This window comes from Pristiophorus japonicus, chromosome 5 (genome assembly GCF_044704955.1).
Source record: "Pristiophorus japonicus isolate sPriJap1 chromosome 5, sPriJap1.hap1, whole genome shotgun sequence".
Lineage (NCBI taxonomy): Eukaryota > Metazoa > Chordata > Chondrichthyes > Pristiophoridae > Pristiophorus > Pristiophorus japonicus.
The window spans coordinates 53,384,704-53,404,548 of record NC_091981.1 but is presented as its reverse complement, the minus strand read 5'-3'; positions in this window follow the sequence as shown (position 1 = coordinate 53,404,548).

The window sequence follows — 19,845 nt, the reverse complement described above, 5'->3', positions numbered from 1 at the left end:
TAACTCGAACCTTCTGCCGAAAAGGTACTGGTGCATCTTTTTCACCCCGTAGACACATGCGAGTGTTTCCTTTTCAACCATCCCATATCCCTGTTCTGCCTGGAAGAGCGACCTGGAGGCATAAGCCACAGGTTGGAGTTGGCACTCATCATTACTCTGCTGCAACACGCACCCAACCCTATAGGATGCTGCATCACACGTTAAAACCAGTTTCTTACAGGGATTGTACAAGGTCAATAGCTTGTTAGAACAAAGCAGATTCCGTGCCCGATTGAAAGCCCGTTCTTAACAGTCCCCCCAAAACCATTCACAACCCTTACGCAGGAGCATGTGCAGTGGCTCCAACAATGTGCTTAAGTTTGGCAGAAAGTTCCCGAAGTAGTTCAATAGTCCCAGAAATGACCGCAACTCTGATGTGTTGCCGGGCCTGGGCACATGGCGGATTGTCTCCATTTTGGATTCGGTAGGCCAGATCCTGTCTGCGGCAACCCTCCTGCCCAGAAACTCGACCTCTGGGGCCAAAAACACATACTTGGACTTCTTTAGTCGCAAGCCTACCCGGTCCAGTCGGCGTAGCACCTCCTCCAGGTTGTGGAGGTGTTCCTCGGTGTCTCGACCCATGATTAAGATGTCATCTTGAAATACAATTGTTCCAGGGATGGATTTAAGCAAGCTTTCCATGTTCTGCTGAACGAATGCCAAACGGACACCTGTTGTAAACAAATAGCCCCTTGTGCGTGGTGATGGTGGTCAGAAACTTGGATTCTTCAGCCAGTTCCTGGGTCATGAAGGCTGAAGTGAGGTCCAACTTGGTGAACAACTTGTCACCTGCCAGTGTGGCAAAAAGATCCTCCGCTCTCGGAAGCGGGTATTGGTCCTGTAGTGACACTCAGTTAATGGTGGCCTTGTAGTCGCCACAAATCCTGACCGAGCCATCCGCTTTGAGGACAGGAACGATGGGGCTTGCCCAGTCACTGAATTCAACAGGCGAAATTATGCCCTCTCTTAGCAACCTGTCCAACTCATTCTCAATTCTCTCATGCATCACATACGGCACGGCTCTGTCTTTGTGGTGCACTGGTCTGGCGTCCGGGGTGATGCGTATCACTACTTTGGTGCCCTTAAAAGTCCCGACACCTGGTTGAAAAAGTGGCTCAAATTTCTGTAGCACCTGTGAGCATGAACTTCGCTCCACAGATGAAATGGCGTGCATATCCCCCCATTTCAGTTCATCTCGGCTAAGCAGCTCCTCCCCAAGAGCGCAGGACCATTCCCCGGGACAATCCAGAGTGGCAGGCGTTTCTCCGATCCATTGTGTGTGACCACCAAGTTTGCACTGCCTAGTACTGGGATGATCTCTGGTGTATGTCCGTAACTGCGTGTCAATGCGTTCCAGTTTGGGCCTGTTAGCTTTGAGTGGCCATAGTTTTTCAATTTGTTGTGCACTCCTAAGTGACTGGCTGGCTCCTGTGTCCAGCTCCATGTGTACCGGGATGTCATTTAATAGAACTTTCATCATCATAGGTGGCGTTTTGGTATACGAGCTGTGGACGTCTGCCACATGAACCTGCTGGACTTCAGCGTCCATAGCTTTGCCCCAAGCATCACCCTGCCTTGCAGACCCCTCGTTTGGTTCCTCTGCCTCATAAACTAGCCTCGCTACGGGCTTTCTGCACATTCTGGCCAGATGTCCACTGAAGTTACAATTTCTGCAGATCAATTGCTGAAACCTACAGGTTCTCGCAGCATGTTTGCCACCGCACCTCCAGCATGAGCTGAGATTGTTGTGAACAAAGGAACTGTTAACAGACATTCCTCTCTGATTGTCTCTTTGAGTACTCCTGAGCACTCTGTTGCTGAGTGTCAATGGTCCCATCCCAGGACGCATTGTCCCTTATGATGGCGTGAATTGCCGATCCCCCTGCCATTGTCTCTGTTGCTGGCCCACCTAGAACCTGTTGCTGCCTGGGCGGTGTCGAATTGCCCTTGCCTACCTGCGGGGTTCTGAATCTCGTTTACAATGTTAACTCCCTGCTCCATCACCACGTTGGAGCCAGGGCTATGCGGGTAAATTATCTTGGTCTCCTCTTCCCTTGCCACGAAGGTCTGAGCTATCAACGTTGCCCTTTCCAAAGTCAAGTCCTTGGTCTCAATAAGCTTTCTGAAAATCCCGGCATGACCAATGCCCTCAATGAAGAAATCCCTTACCATCTCCCCCCTGCAGGCTTCTGTGAATATACAGAGGCTGGCCAAACGCCAAAGGTCAGCAACGAAGTCCGATATGCTTTGTCCCTCCCGACGCCGGTGTGTGTAGAACCGGTGCCGGGCCATGTGTATACTGCTCGCCAGTTTGAGGTGCTCACCGATCAGAGTGCTGAGCTCTTCAAAAGACTTTTCCGCCGGCTTCTCGGGTGCGAGCAGGTCTTTCATCAGCGCATACGTCTTGGATCCACAACTGGTCAGTAGATGCGCCCTCCGTTTGCCAGCCGCTTCCTCTCCCAGCCAGTCCTTCGTGACAAAACTCTGCTGGAGCCTCTCAACGAAATCATCCCAGTCTTCACTAACACAGTACCGTTCCTCTGTGCTATTGGTGGCCATCCTCGTGGGTCGTTGATTCCTGTTTCTCGTCGCCAAATGTGGTGTCCTTACACCTTATTAGAGAATCACACGAGGCATGTACTGCAGACAAAGTCACTACGTGACTTGGACCTTTATTCCCAGGACCAAGAAGTGCTGACCCTGCGTGGGACCTCCCTTTACATACCTGGATGACCAGGTGAGGAGTGTCTCCCACAAGTTCGCCCCCTGTGGTCAAGGTGTGCATTACTCAGGTGTATACAATGTACAGTGTTGTTACATAAGGGTTACAGTTATGTGAAGGTTACAAACATGACAGGTTTCCCGCTGTGCCTAGACCTTGTCTGTGAAGCTGAGACAGGGGGTCAGTGGCCAGTGAATCAGCTGATGAGTTGACAGCTTCAAATGTCAAGTCAAAGCTCCGAGCAGATTGGGAAATGTTACCTTAACCACTAGCTTCTTTAAACTGCATTTCCACTACAGATTCAGGATGCTGCATTCCTTTACACAAGTTTCCATCCAGTTTGACCTCATTACCTCTCCCACCATTGACAGATCATTTCTGTCATCTCGACTTCACCTGCCATCTATTCCATCAGCATGGGTGCCCTTGAAACTTTCTCACCTTGGTCCTCAGAATGCCATCATGATCAGCTCCAACCCCAGCAGCACCAGGCACACCAGCAGCACCAACCTTTTCTGCAATCACCTGATGCTGCACAGGACACAGGGCATCAGCATCCAACGACTTTGCTGCTCGGGAGGCCAGCAATGGCCTCACCATGGCCAGATTTACTTCACTTGATGCTGTACATCCTGGCTGCCACATGATGTGCCAGGTTGGCAGCACCCTACACCAACTCCATAAAGCATCCCTACAATGCCCAAACGATTCCTTTCACACTCATGATCTTTGCAGGGGGTACAGTTATGTCTCACCATTCACTGCAACTCACTAAGCCACTTCCAAAGGTGCACACAAATCTGTCCAAGAATGCAAAGTGTTGAAAAAAAAGGTTTCAATATTTGACAACCCATTAACAGAAACTTTACATGGAAATTGCATAAAAAACCCAAGTGCCTACCCTTATGTGTTGTTAGCTGATATGATTGCACTAGCATGAGGGTGAATGTGAGCGGGACGTGATAATGTAGATAGAGAGGGATGGGTGGAGGTGCAAGATAAGTTAGTGTGAGTAAGGATGTGCAGGAGTAGGGTAGGGAAGGCAGAGTGATGGGGATGTGATGAGAGGCACAGCAGCATGAAGTTGAGTGTGGCTTTGTACTAATGTTTCATGATCTGCTGAGACCATTGAAACATTTGCGGCACTGCACCCAGATCCTTCTGACCACATCCCGGCTTGTGCCCTCTGCAATGTGCAACCAGGCTGTGTTGATCTCCTGGGAAGGTCTTTTCCACCCCTTGGAAGATAAGAGGACCTCCCTTCGTGCTGTGACTCCCCCATTAGCATATGGAGCAAGTCATGGGAGAGCCTGGTGCAGCTCTACACCTCTGTGCAGTGCTCGTCAGTCAGTGTTTGCAGCACCTCAATGCTGTATGACAGCACAAATGTCAAAAGAAAGATAGCCATGGTCCCTTTAAGGAAACCAAATCAAGCGGGTCTGATGACGTCATCAAATGATGTCAACAGACCCGCATCCTCTAATTGGCTTGAGATTGTTAAGCCCGCCCGCTTAACAAGCTCAACGGAAGTTAATTTCACAGAGCGGGATGGAGCCAGCAGTGGGGTCAGGACCTGCCACTGACATCGCCTGCCACGGACCCACAGAAGTGAGCAAAATCCCAGCCAAAGTGTAAGAGAGTGTGTGTGGAGAGAGAAATAGAAGAGCGCCATCTACTGAAGAAAAGGGAACTTTCTGTTTAACTGGAACATCAAAGACGAGCATTACCAAGAAGGGAAGCTGCTGGCATCTATACAAGTGACAGGTGCAGCAAGACATTTCAAGACTGTATAATGGAAAGTGCAATCTGAACTCGTTTAATCCAGGACTGGCCGTAGGGGGTTACTACAGTAACTTTATGTCATTACATTATGTGCTCTTTGGAGAGAGCCTCTGCTCTGCTTTCACATGTAAGAACAAATGGTTCTGCAGGCACAAGCTATTATAGACCACAAGTCGACAAGAGCTTTCAGTGAGACTCAGGAAATGATGTTTCCCAATTACGATCCACAGCTGCTGTGGCTCCTGTGTGTGGTACACAGGTGCAGGCAATGTGACAATGAACAGTGTGTATTAGAGGTGCCATCAGCCCAGCCAATACATGTGTTTTTTATAATAAGCGTTCTCTAAGAAACAGAAAATAAAATAAACTCTTTTTATGTTATATTATTTTCTTCATGATAGCATCTCGACCACGAGATCTATAATTAGGAGAAATATTCGACCTAACAAAAAGATGAGCTGAGTCATTGACTGTATTTTGCTCAAGTGGCAGTGTTTTTAAAAAAGTGTGTGTGTGGTGTGTGTGCGTATCAGCGTGTGTGTTTGTACGCAGGTGTGTGTTGGTGTTTGTGTCTGTGTGTTTGGTGTGTGCATTGGTGTGTGTGTGTGTATACACACGTGTGGGTGTTTTAGTGTGTGTGTATTGGTGTGTATGTGTGTTGGTGTGTGCGTGTCGGTGAGCGTTTGTCTGTGTGTATGTTGGTGTGTGTGTTGACGATCATGTGCGTGTGTCTGTGACCATGTGGGACTGTTCGTGTGTGTGTGTTAGGGAGCATGTGTACATGTGTTGGGGAGCGTGTGTTGGTGGGTGAGTGTGTCGGTGAGCGGGTGAATGTGCCCGTGTTCATTGGTGTTCATGTGTGCGCGTGTGGGAGTGTTGGTGTGTGTGTTGGTGAGCATGTGTCTGTGTATGTCAGTGTGAGTGTGTGTTTGTAGGTGTGTGTGTGTTGGTGTGTGCGTGTATGTATTGGTGTGTGCGTGCTCGAGTGTGCGCGTGTGTGTGTGCGCACGTGCGGACTGGTGAGTGTGTGTATGTATGTTGGTGTGTGTGTGTGTCGGTGAGTGTGTGTGTCGGTGAGCAGGTGAGTGTGTCCGTGTGTATTGGTGTTTATGTGTGCACCTGTGGTGTGTATGACCTGCAGTTATCCTGACATCGGTAGTGGGGAAAATGCTGGAATCAATTATTAAAGATGTAATAGCAGCGCATTTGGAAAGCAGTGACAGGATCGGTCCAAGTCAGCATGGATTTATGAAAGGGAAATCATGCTTGACAAATCTTCTAGAATTTTTTGAAGATGTAACTAGTGGAGTGGATAATGGAGAACCAGTGGATGTGGTGTATTTGGACTTTCAAAAGGCTTTTGACAAGGTCCCAGACAAGAGATTAGTGTGTAAAATTAAGGCACATGGGATTGGGAGTAATGTATTTACGTGGATAGAGAACTGGTTGGCAGACTGGAAGCAAAGAGTGGGAATAAACGGGTCCTTTTCAGAATGGCAGGCAGTGACTAGTGGGGTACCGTAATATATATTAATGATTTAGATGAAGGAATTGAATGTAATATCTCCAAGTTTACAGATGACACAAAACTGGGTGGCGGTGTGAGCTGTGAGGAGGACGCTAAGAGGCTGCAGGGTGACTTGAACAGGTTAGGTGAGTGGGCAAATGCATGGCAGATGCAGTATAATGTGGATAAATGTGAGGTTATCAACTTTGGTGGCAAAAACAGGAAGGCAGATTATTATCTGAATGGTGACAGATTGGTAAAAGGGGAGGTGCAACGAGACCTGGGTGTCATGGTACATCAGTCATTGAAAGTAGGCATGCAGGTACAGCAGACCTTCATAGCGAGAGGATTTGAGTATAGGAGCAGGGAAGTCTTGCTGCAGTTGTACAGGGCTTTGGTGAGACCACACCTTGAGTATTGTGTGCAGTTTTGGTCTCCTAATCTGAGGAAGGACATTCTTGCTATTGAGGGAGTGCAGCGAAGGTTCACCAGACTGATTCCCGGGATGGCAGGACTAACATTTGAAGAAAGACTGGATCGAATAGGCTTATATTCACTGGAATTTAGAAGAATCAGAGGGGATCTCATAGAAGCAAATACAATTCTGACGGGATTGGACAGGTTAGATGCAGGAAGAAGTCCAGAACCAGGGGTCACAGTCTAAGGATAAGGGGTAAGCCATATAGGACTGAGATGAGGAGAAAGTTTTTCACCCAGAGAATTGTGAACCTATGGAATTCTCTACCACAGAAAGTTGTTGAGTCCAGTTCATTGGATATATTCAAAAGGGAGTTAGATGTGGCCCTTACGGTTAAAGGGATCAGGGGGTATGGAGAGAAGGCAGGAGTAGGGTACTGAAGTTGCATGATCAGCCATGATCATGTTGAATGGTGGTGCAGACTCGAAGGGCTGAATGGCCTGCTCCTGCACCTATTTTCTATGTTTCTATGTATGTGTGTTGGTGTGTGAGTATGTCGGTGAGCAGGTGAGTGTGTTGGTGTTCGTGTGCGTGCGTGTGGGAGTGTTGGTGTGTGTGTTTGTGTTGGTGTGTGTGCATGTGGGAGTGTGTGCACATGCGCATGTGTGTTGGTGTATGTGTGTTGGTGAGTGTGTGTGTATGTGCTGGTGTGTGTGTGTTGGTGAGCATGTGTGTATGTGTTGGTGTCTGTGTGTTGGATTGTGTGCGTTGGGGAGAGTATGTTGGTGAGTGTGTGTGTTGGTGTGTGTATGTTTGTGTGTTTATGAGCATATGTCATAAGTTAACGCAGGGTCCCAGTTTTGTGTTAGCTGTTTTCTGATAAACACACACAGGTGCTCTGTGAAGCACAGACTGGTAGTGATAATTGGTATGAAAGGAAAAAAAAGAAAAATATAATCATGATCGAACTCAAAAGGATCACTTACAATCTTGTTCATTGGCCCATTACTGGTTCTTAACATGCTGTGAATTATATCCAACTCTAAAGTTTATTGTTTAGACTGGAATACTGTGCTCACCAGAATTATTGATATAGTGCTCCCAATCTGATCTCTAACTTGCTATGTGTTTATTTCTTTTAGGAGAAATCAGGGAATTGAAGCCAAAGGCAGAACGTGTTGATCGACACTCAACACCCTTGCCCCTCATGGTGCCAGTAATGGTTGGATCAGTGTATGAAGGCCTGGTAGTTCCATGAAGGAGTAAGGGAGAGTCATCCTTGGGGTTGCCAACTCTAGTTGGAGGTATTGCTAGAGGTTTGATCACGTGACATCTAGTCACATAGCATTTGATCACCTGACATCTGCAAATGTTATTGCATAAAAGGTAGGGTTCCCTGTCGTCGAATATCTTACCTCGTGGTTTCACATCAGCAGCTGTTGTGTGAGAAGTTCCAAGAACCTGCGAGCAGGTGAAGAAAGAAGACCGAGGGCGTGGGAAGGATTTGCAGGAGGGAAGCTAGAGATGGGAGGATTCCACCAGTCCCTAATAATAACACAGAAATTGCACCACTAACTAACAGTAATACTGGTAACACTCAGATTCCCCTCATAATCAACAGTAATACAACACTGCTCACCGATGCTCAGTTTGGGTTCCGTCAAAACCACTTGGCTCCAAACCAGATTACAGCCTTGGTCCAATCATGACATCAATACAGCATTCGACCGAATGTGGCACCAAGGAGCCTGAGTAAAACTGAAGTCAATGGGGACACAATGGGGATATCGGGAGATACTCTCCAGTGGCTGGATCCATACCTGGCACAAAGGATAATGGTTGTGGTTGTTGGTGACCAATCATCTCAACCCCAGGACATTGCTGCAGGAGTTTCTTGTGACAGTGTGCCTGCCCCAACTATCTTCAGCTGCTTCATCAATGACCTCCCCTCCATCATTAAATCAGAATTGGGGCTGTTCGCTGATGTTTGCATAGTGATCATCTCCATTCACCATTCTTGAGATAATGAAACAGTTCGTGCCCGCATGCAGCAAGACCTGGACAACACCAGGCTTCAGCTCATAGATGGTAAGTAATTTATGACACACAAGTGCCAGGCAGTGACCATTTCCAACAAAAGAGAGACTAACCACCTCCCCTTGCCATTCAATGATATTACCAACACCGAATCTCCCAATATCAACATCCCGGGGGTCGCCATTGACCAGAAACTTAACTGGACCAGAAACATAAATGCCGTGGCTACTAGAGCAGGTCAGAGGCTGGGTATCCTGGACATGTGATTCACCTCCTGACTCCCCAAAGCCTCTCTACCATCTACAAGGCACCGGTTAGGAGTTTGATGGAATACCCTCTACTTGCCTCGATGAGTGCAGCTGCGACAACACTCTAGAAGCTTGGCACCATCCAGGACAAAGCAGCTCGCTTGATCAGCACCCCATCCACCACCTTAAACATTAATTGGAACTTGGTACCTAACAGCATTGTGGGAATACCATAACCACACGGACTGCAGTGGTTCAAGAAGAAAGCTCACGACCACTTTCTCAAGGGCTTGATTGGCACCCCACCTGAAACATTCACTCCCTCCACCACTGGCACAACGAAGGTTGTAAATACATCTGAGAATCAGGCTATCAGAGGAGAAGTGATGAAGGAAATAAGAGGGCCAAGAGAGGATATGAGAATAGAATGGCAGCCAACATAAAAGGTAATCCAAAAGTCTTCTACAGGCACATAAATAGTAAACGGGTAGTAAGAGGAGGGGTGGGGCCGATTGGGGACCAAAAAGGAGAGCTACGCATAGAGGCAGAGGGTATGGCTGAGGTTCTAAATAAGTACTTTGCATCTGTCTTCACCAAGGAAGAAGATGCTGTCATAGACATAGTGAAGGAGGAGGTAGTGGAGACACTTGATAGGATAAAAATTGATAAAGAAGAGGTATTAGAAAGGCTGGCTGTACTTAAAATAGATAAATCACCAGGAGCGGATGGGATGCATCCTAGGATGCTGAGGGAATTGAGGATGGAAATCAAGGCCATAATATTCCAATGCTTCATAGACAGGCGGTGGTGCCGGGGAATAAAGATAAACCCAGCAACTATCGGCCAGTCAGTTTAACCTCGGTAGTGGGGAAACTTTTAGAAACAGAAATCAGGAACAAAATTAATAGTCATTTGGATAGGTGTGGATTAATTAAGGAAAGCCAGCATGGATTTGTGAAAGGCAAATCGTGTTTAATTAACTTGATCGAGTTTTTTGATGAGGTAACAGAGAAGGTTGATGAGGGTAATATGGTTGACGTAGTGTACATGGACTTCTAAAAGGTGTTTGACAAAGTGCCACATAATAGGCTTTCCAGCAAAGTTGAAGCCCATGGAATAAAAGGGACAGTGGCAGCCTGGATACGAAATTGGCTAAGTAACAGGAAACAGAGAGTAGTGGTGAATGGTTGTTTTTCAGACTGGAGGAAGGTATACAGTGGTGTTCCCCAAGGATCAGTTCTAGGACCACTGCTTTTCGTGATATATATTAATGACTTGGACGTGGGTGCACAGGGCACAATTTCAAAATTTGCAGATGACACGAAACTTGGAATTATAGTAAACAGTGAGGAGGATAGTGATAGACTTCAGGAAGACATAGACAGGCTGGTGAAATGGGCGAACACGTGGCAGATGAAATTTAACGCAGAAAAATGTGAAGTGATGCATTTTGGGAGAAAGAATGAGGAGAGGACATATAAACTAAATGGTACAATCCTGAAGGAGATGCACAAACAGAGACCTGGGGGTATGTGTGCATAAATTGTTGAAGGTGGCAGGGAAGGTTGAGCAGTTAAAAAGGCTTATGAGATCCTGGGCTTCATAAATAGAGATATAGAGCTAAACTTTCCTTAAAGCCCTCCACTGCCAGATTATCGCCTAAAAAGACCGCTAAGATTCTTCAAATAATGCTGGAGAAAAATTGCCATAAAAAAGGGAAAAAATATCGCCCGGCGAGAAAATGGATATTAGACGTAGATTCTCGGTGGTTAAACACGATCCTGGGCAAATTGGGCGGTTATTAACCAGAATGGGCGGTAATTACTCAAATTTAGACCAAGGCTGATGTTGGGCCAAGGGAGGGGGAAAACTCAAAAAATAAATTTTCAATGAAACAAAAAATAAAAATTCAGAAAACATTCTCAGGACCCTTTTCAACTTAATTGTTGCAAAAGAATTTTAAAAGAATTATTAAAAAAACCTTTAACTTACCTTTCTTTGCAGGGATACTTACCTACAGCCCAGCTCCGACTGCTTTTCATGGCCGTTTTTTTCGATCTTACCTACGGGTCACCGCTGAGCCAAAACTTGGGCGGTGGCGTTTTTTTCAGGGGTGCACGTGGGCGGTCCGCTCCCCAGCAATGTTTTGAAAATGTCGGCGGAACTCTTTAAAAAAATGAAGTGCAAACATTCGCTGGGTGGTTTTCTGCCGAAAACAAGCAGTACCGCCGCGAAAACCACCGAAAATGAAGAGGAAAGTCTAGCCCTACAGAGTACAAAAGTGTGGAAATTATGACGAACCTGTATAAAACACGGTTTCGGCCCCAACTGGAGTATTGTGTCCAATTCTGGGCACCACACTTTAGGAAGGATTTGAAGGCCTTAGAGAAGGTGCAGAAAAGATTTACGAGAATGATTCCAGGAATGAGGGACTTTAGTTGGGTTGATAGACTGGAGAAGATGCAGTTGTTCTCCTTGGAGCAGAGAAGATTGAGAGGAGAATTCATAGAGGTGTTCAAAATCATGAGGGGTCTGGACAGAGTTGAGAGAGAGAAACTGTTCCCATTGGCAGAAGAGAACCAGAGAACACAGATTTAAGGTGATTGACAAAAGAAGCAAAGTTAATGCAAGAAAAAACTTTTTTAAGCAGCGAGTGGTTAGGATCTGGAATGCACTGCTTGAAAGGGTGGTGGAGGCAGACTCAATTTTATATTTCAAAAAGGTGTTGGATAAGTGTCTGAAGGAAAAAACTTTTGCAGGGCTACGGGGAAAGGGCAGGGGAATGGGACAAGCTGACAGTCAGCACAGGCTCAACGGACCAAATGGCCTTCTTCTGTACTGTAACCAGTTTATGATTCTATGATTCACTGAAACAACTCACCAAGGGTTCTTTGACGGAACCTCCCAAGCCCATGACCTAGAAGGACAAAGGCTGCAGGCGCATGGGAACATCACCACCTCCAAGTTCCCCTCCAAGTCTCACGCCATTCTGACTTGGAAATATATCGCCATTTCTTCATCATCGCTGGCTCAAAACCCTGGAACTCTCTACCTAACAGCACTGTGGGAGTACCTTCACCACATGGACTGCAGGGTTCAAGAAGGCAGCTCATTGTCACTTTCTCAAGGACAACTAGGGATTAGCAATAAATTCTGGCCTTGCTAGCAACACCCATATCCTGACTCACTGGTGCAACACCCTAATCATTCATAGGCGGTCCTTCGTATCGAGGATGACTTGCTTCCACGCCAAAAAGGAATTTCACTTCAATGAAGGACCTAATATTCCAAGTCCCAAACTACATGTTGAAGGGTGGAAGATGCCTGTGTGTGGATTTTTTTTTAACGTGTGGTGGCCGTTGCACGCCAGCCACCACACGGGCTTGACAGAGCTAGGTCTTGATCCAGTGGGAAGGATTATCCAAGATGACTGGAGACCAGCTCTGCTGCACGGACCTACTGCGCACACATATCGCAGTGTGGGCTGGCCCGTGCTACCCCAGGGCCCTCACCTCTGCTGGGCCCTGAACTCACACCTCTCCTGGGCCCCGATCATGTCGCTTCACGATCACTCGCCTTTGCCCCGAACTCGCCACTCCTGCTATACCTGCCCATGCTCCAATCAGCGACCTGGACCTTGGTGACACCCTCCAGTCGCCCTCTTCACAGCCGTCGCTGACCGCCACCAGCTCGCGCTGCACCTTGAAGTGGTGTGCACCACGCTGCTCCTTTGACCCCGACCTGCTGATGGTCCTTGCAGGTCAGGTGAAAGGAGCAGCGTTAATAACCCAACTAATTCTTAACATCAATGTATTGCTATGAATGCTTAAGCAAAGAACCCATGAAGCAAATACATTACACACTATGCTACTGTATCCCTGCAAATTTGCATTTCCCTACACAACACTTCACAAATAGAAATACATTGGATATGAAGAATTTTGAGGCATCCTGAGCATGAGCACGTGCAAGTGCTGCACGAATTTACTGGTTTGGAGCTGAGTCCACGATCAAGCCAGTGCTGTACTAATTTACCCAAGGACAAAACAACTCTGCTTTGTCCCTCTTGTACCTTTGAAAGTCATACACTAGCTGTATTGTGTCTGAATCTGTAGTGTTCCAAACATTGTCAATTCAGATTAGTGCTTCAAGTTCAGCACTCCTCCCAAAGCAGAACTCCTTCCGTAATAATGTAGCCAAGGCTACACTCTTGTTCCTATTAAACATCATTAAAGAAAACACCAATATTCTACCTGTAACTAGCAGTAATCCTAATAGTAACACCCAAATATTCTACCTGTAACTAGCAGTAATCCTGTAACCCATTGATATTCACCCTGTAACTAAAGGCAGAATACCCCTGCACTGCACAAGGTGCGATCAGGTACCCCAGTTGATGACACATAACAGACCCCATCTCTCTTTATTCTACTTCCTTGGAATCTGATTTGGACACAGGTTCTATGTGAAGGTAACAATTCTGAATGTAGGCAGAGCTGATCTGTACACGTCAAAACTGGCTGGCACAGACTGACTTGAACCAAACCAATAGCTGGTACTTAGGGCAGCAGGTTCAGTGTTTGGGGCACTTCTCACAGGGCACATCCTCCTAAACTCAGCTCAACACCAACATTTCTAAACCACACCCTGGGGTTGGGCTCAATAATGGAGAGTTTTCATAGAATTGTAGAAATTATAGGAGAAGGCCATTTGGCTCCCGGTGCCTGTGCCGATGCTAGTGCTCCCTCCTGTAACTCATTCCCCCAGATCCTTTTATATTCCTCCTTTTCAAATATTTATCCCATTCCCTTGGAAATGATGCTCTAGTCTCTGTCTCAATAGCTACTTGTGGTGGAGCATCCCATGGGTCGCATAGCCTTCAGTGCAAAAACCTGCATTCTCTCTTCCCCTTTGGTTCTTCCAGTGAGAATCCTCAGTCTCCATCTCCTTGTTCCCCATTCGCCCACCAGTGAAAACAATCTTTCACTATTTACCCACAGTAAAGTCCCCAGGTCATTCATCCATTCACTGGCTGCTCCTCTCTCAGTGCTGCTCTTCCCACATTGCTGCTGGTCCTGGGCAGAAAATGCTGGGCCCCACACCGACGCAACCCATTACCCAGTCTCACCCAAGTCTCCATGCCTCGATCCCCCTTCCCCAGCCTCCCTCATCCTCATACTCCAACTCCCATTCCTCATTCTCACTCTCTTCTCCCAGAACCCATTCCTCTCTGACCCCCATTACCCAGTCTCCCTCTCATCCTTCTCACCCAAGTCTCCATGCCTCGACCACTATTCCCCAGCCTCTTCATGAGCCCCCATCTCCTGACCACCGACCATCCCCCCACCCCAGACCCCTGGCTCCCTCTCCTCTGACTACTGTCCACTCACTCCCCCTTGTCCTGAGCCAAAATCCCTGAGGCTCTGGTCACCCGTTCTTCATTGCCCACCCACCTAAAATCAACGCCCGGGAGATCCATGCCTTATTCTGGGAGACTCCCAGTCAATCCAGTCGGGGTTATGCCCCAAGCACTAATATGGAAAATCTCCCCTCATCCATCTTGGGAACATTTTAGCCTCATGACACTTTCCCGTTTAACCGTTTCTTGTGGATTGTGGACCTTTACCACTTGTGTATGAACACTTACATTCAAGGTGGAGCACTCAAGGGGTGACTGCAGCTCCTCCTCCCACTCCCCATTTCCCCCCTCACAATGTCAAGCCATGGCCATGTTGTACCTTTTCTGGTCTTTGCGCCTATTGTGCCTGAAACAGATGGCAATGCTGTCGTGGGGGCTAAATATGGCGGCAAAATCCATCAGTTCGCAAAACAGCGAAACACCAGGAGTTCTCGAAGGTTTGAAAATAAATAAAACTGTCTGTCTCCAAAGAGAAGCATAATAGATTAATTGGATTAATTTGCAATTGCTGTTGAAGAGGGCAATAAAAAAATTGACATCACAGATGTGTTAATTATCGGATAATTTGGTATATATCTGGAAACACAGGGCCAGAGTTATAAATCTTCCATAAAAAAAATATGACTACAACATATTGCTTGTGTGTGTGTGACAGTCGCTCTCCCTGTAAATTGCCTGGCTCGGTTAAACAATAAAAGGCTGGGTTTGTTTCACCATCTGCTGGTTGTATAGGTTTGGTTTATGCAGCAGCTGGTTCTATAGGATGAGGGAAATTATGGCTAATTAATCAGCAGACAGTTTTTATAAGGCTGTGTGCGGAGGATTATTTGAGCTGTGTTGCAAACAGAATCGCGGAATTAATTGCCCAGTTAAATAACCCCTGTGTAAACTGTGTTATTAAATGAGCTATCAGCTCGATAGCCCGACTGCACTCACAATATAGCCGGGAAGCAACAGTGCATTCTAGTGGTTGCTACTTTTGTAATGGGACAAGGATGCAGGACCCTTTTACAATATGGCCGAAGCCAAAATGTGCTAAAAAAAACTGCTGTAAATTACCCTAGTTATAAAAGCCATAATAGTTAATCGATGATGCATCATAGGAATGTATAAAGCATAGAGAAGACATTCAGCCCATCCAGAGGAAACAACAAGTCCATGCCAGTGTTTATGCTCCACACGAGCCTCCTCCCATCCTTCTTCATCTAACCCCATCAAGAGGTCCTCCTATTCCTTTCACCCTCATTTGTTTATCTAGCATCCCCTTAAATGCATCTATGCTAATCACCTCAACTATTCCTGTGGTAGCGAGTTCCTCATACTCGCTGAGTAAAAAAATTTCACCTGAAATCTCTACTGGATTTATTAGTGACAGTCTTATATTTATTGCCTCTAGTTTTAGTCGCAAGTGGAAACATCTTCTTTACGTCTACCCTAGCAAACCCTTTCATAATCTTAAAAACCTCTATCAGGTCACCCTTCTGTCTTTTTTCTGGAGAAAAGAGCCCCAGTCTGTTCAATCTTTTCTGATGGGTACAATATTTCAGTTCTGCTATCATTCTCGTAAATCTTCTTTGCACCTTCTCCATTGCCTCCTTTTTATAATATGGTGCCCAGAAGTATTCACAGTACTCCAAGTGTGGTCTGACCAAGGAGCTATACAAGTTTAACATAATGGTCTGGATTTTCAGTTCATTTGCGCCCCATTTAGTGCCTTGGCGGGGCATAAAAATGATTTTTTTTGGGGGGGGGCGTGTGAAACGAGCCGCACAAGATTTTGCGCCTGGGCGGAATTTTCGACAATGGTTTTGTGGCGGCACTAAAACTTAGCGACCCGCGGCTATTTTGACCGTTTGGATAACGTAAATCGTTGTGCATTGCTGCACTAGCGCCCCGGGCGGTACTTTCAAGCATTTCACCCAATTTAGCGTCCGCCGAAAAACCACCAAGAAAAAACAATCGGATCCAGGGCGCTAACGGCGCCATCTTGAAAATGGAGGAGAAAGTGGCAGTTGTGAGGGATTAAAAGGATTGGGAGAAGAACACTGTGTTACTGCATACTTTTCATTGTGAAGTTTATGTGAGTTTCTAGTTTCTTTTAAAGGACATTTCAAAAGCTGGGGGCTATGCTATGTCGGGAGCCAGTAATCCTGGCTGCTATATTCATATGGCTTCGAGCTGGAAGGCGGCTTATTGATGATCATTTTCAACGTGATTTAAGAGGTCGCAGATGTATGGAGAGGAGGCCTGACCCCCACAACTTTGCAAGGAACATAGCTCATACCGGCAGCTTTCTGAGGTACAGTGCGTTAGAAGGCTGCGCTTCCGAAACAAGGTGGTCACAGAGATATGCCAGCTCATACACCCAGACCTACAGCCTACCAGTGGCAACAGGACTGCACTGCCTATCGAGGTGAAGGTGACTGTGGCCCCTGCCTTCTATGCCTCCGGCTCCTTTCAGACATCAGACATATGCTCCATCTTGCAGCTCGCTACACATTGCTGCATTCGCCAGATGACTACTGCACTGCACGCACGCAGAATGGACTTCAAAAACTTCCCAATGACCAAGGAGACCGAAAATGAGAGGGCTGTAGATTTTGGACGATTTGCTGCCTTCCCCAAGGTTCAGGGTGCCCTTGACAGTATGCACATCGACCTGCGAGCACCTTTAGAGAATCCAGAGGTTTTCCAAAAGCCAAAGGAATTCCATTCCATGAATGTACAGATCATCTTCGACCACACTCAGCGCATCATGGCAGTCAACGTCCAATATCTAGGGAGCATCCATGATGCTTTCATCTTGTGTGAAAGCAGTGTCTCACGCATGTTCCAGCGTCAACCACAAGGCCAGAGCTGGATGCTCGGGGACAAAGGTTACGGTCTTGCCACCTGGCTCATGACCCCCTTCCGGAACCCTCAGACAGAAGCCGAGCATCGCTATAATGAGAGCCATGCAGCTACACTCAACATCATCGAAGAGACAATTTGAGTGCTCAAGCAGTACTTCCGATGCATGGACCACTCTGGAGGCTGCCTACATTACTCCCCTCAACAGGTCTCTGAGTTCATTGTGGTGTGCTGCATGCTACACAATTTATCATGAGGGGACAGGAATTGCCAATGGGGATTGCAGGACCACCTCATGAGAGAGGTGGGGGGGGGGGGAAGAGGAGGAGGAGGAAGACGAGGAAGGCGAGGAACACATGCCACTACCACAATCACAGGAGAGGCATCGTGGAGATTTTGCCGCTGCAAAATCTTTACGTTGGCAGCTCATAAATGAACACTTTGCTTGAAGAATGAATGGCACGTTTGACCATTGCCTGGCCATTCTATCCCACCATGTTGACTATTCCACTATTTATTCTGCAAATGAGACACTACACAGGAATGGCTAAGGTGAACAAAAGAATTTATTAAACACTGTAACATTGTAAACTTTTAATGTAACCTTCATTGTGAAACTTTAATAAAATAACAAAAAATAATTAGCTGCATCCAGCACTGTGATCATTCAACAACATTATCAACAACATAATCCAGAACATAATAACAGTATGACATTAAACATGCGATACATCCAGCATCAACAATATAATGCAGCAACCCCTGCCCCACTATTTTTTACCACCAGCTTTTGCACCCCTTCCCCTTATCACCCTCCCTTGCTTGCTGCTGCTAACCAAAGTGGTACCAAGATGGCGTGCAGCAAAGTTGACAAAACGCTGCTGTGTTGCGGGGAGAGACAATGGAGATGCCACCTGGGGGCGCATTGGAACAGTTTGTGGCGTTGAAGGCCCAGCTTCTGACTGACTAGCCTCTTCATCGGCGTCACCAGTCACAGGTGGTTTTGGTTTGGGTGTCACAGTGGGGAACACGGAGAGTATGGCAGGAGGGTTTATGGATTGCATCACCTGCCCAAGCTGAAGCAGAGCTTGTGCCTGTGATGCACCATATTCTGCAAGGGTTCGCGTCACAATCTCCGGGACTCCACTGTCACTGCTGGAGGCCACAAGCCTCATGTGGGCACTGATGGCCTCGCAGGTTTCATGGCTTGCACCGACAATCTGCCTACCTCCATTATGGTCGGAGTGAGACTGTCGATGCTCGTGGGAATCCTACCCAAGACATCAAGGAGCTGACAGCTGACCTGGATGTTCTGCCTGGACATTCCCACCATGTCCCATTCCACGTCTGCCTGTTGCCTGTCTGTCAACAGACCGACTTACCCTCCGGAGAGATGGCATACACCACTGGTCCCAGGAGCCACAGAGTTGTCAAACCCCGAGAACTTCACGTTGTCGTTCTCAGACGAGCTGAGTGCTGATGGTAGAACTGGGGTGGATTGATGCTGCGCCGGAATTGACTCATCGGGATCCTCCTCCTCCAAACGATGGTCTGATGTGGAGTGTTCTCTTGAGGGGTGCTGTGCCTGTGACTGGTCATCTGGAAGTAGAAAGCAACAGACAAGCGGCTAACAGCAGAGGAGAAGGCAGGGTGACATGAGGAAGGTCGCATAGCACAGGCTCATTTGAAGGACCACCGCTATTCCATTATATCTAGTCCAGAGACTCTGCATGACATTGCCCCAACCTTGTCCAGAGACATTGCAGGACATTGCCCCAACTCAGCCCAGGGAGTGTGCAGGACTTACCCTCAGTTTCCGAGCGGGGGTCAGCGCCCCCAGTGCCAGTTGCCCGACCTGAGACGCCGATGAGGTCCGCCACTCTGTCCTCGATGTCGGTTGTCATGTATTCAATTATCATTGTAACCCATGTATAAGCTGACCTAAGTTGTACACATTGAGAACATTGACCACAAGGGGGTGAACTTGTGGGAGACACTCCTAACCTGGACTCTCAGGTATAAAAGGGGAAGCTCCACCCATCTTCATCACTTGAGGTCTTGGTAATAAAGGTAACTGGTCACAGAGTGACCTTCTCTCAAGTATGGGCTTCGTGTGCATTTATACTGTATAGTAAGGACATATCATTGGCGACGAGAAACTGAGATTTAAACCATGTGAGCATGGCCACTAGCAGCACAGAAGAGAGGGACTGTGTTGGTGATGATTGGGACGACTTTATTGAGAGACTACAGCAAAGTTTTATCATTAAGGAATGGTTGGGACAGGATTCGGCCGACAAACGCAGGGCTCATCTCCTGACGGTTTGTGGATCCAGAACGTACTCCCTGATGAAGGACCTTCTAGTGCCAGAGAAGCCGGCGTAACAGGCGTTCGAAGAGCTCAGTAAGTTGATCGGGGAACACCTTAAACCGGCGAGCAGCATGCACATGGCGAGACACCGGTTTTACACACACCGGTGGCGAGAAGGGCAAAGCGTTCCTGACTTTGTGGCAGATCTCCAGCGACTGGCGAGCCTATGTAAGTTCACAGATACATGCAGAGCAGAGATGCTGCGAGACTTTTTTTTATTGAGGGCATCGGGCACGCTGGGGTTTTCAGGAAACTGATTGAGACCAAAGACTTGACCTTGGAAGCGGCGGCTCTGATAGCCCAGACATTTATCTTAGGGGAGGAAGAGACCAGAATGATGTATGACAAAAATCTTGGCTCAAATGCGGCAAATGATCAGGGAGTCAACATTGTTAACGCGGCACACAGTTCTCTAGGCAATCGGACATGCCCCAACATGTAGTCGAACCCAA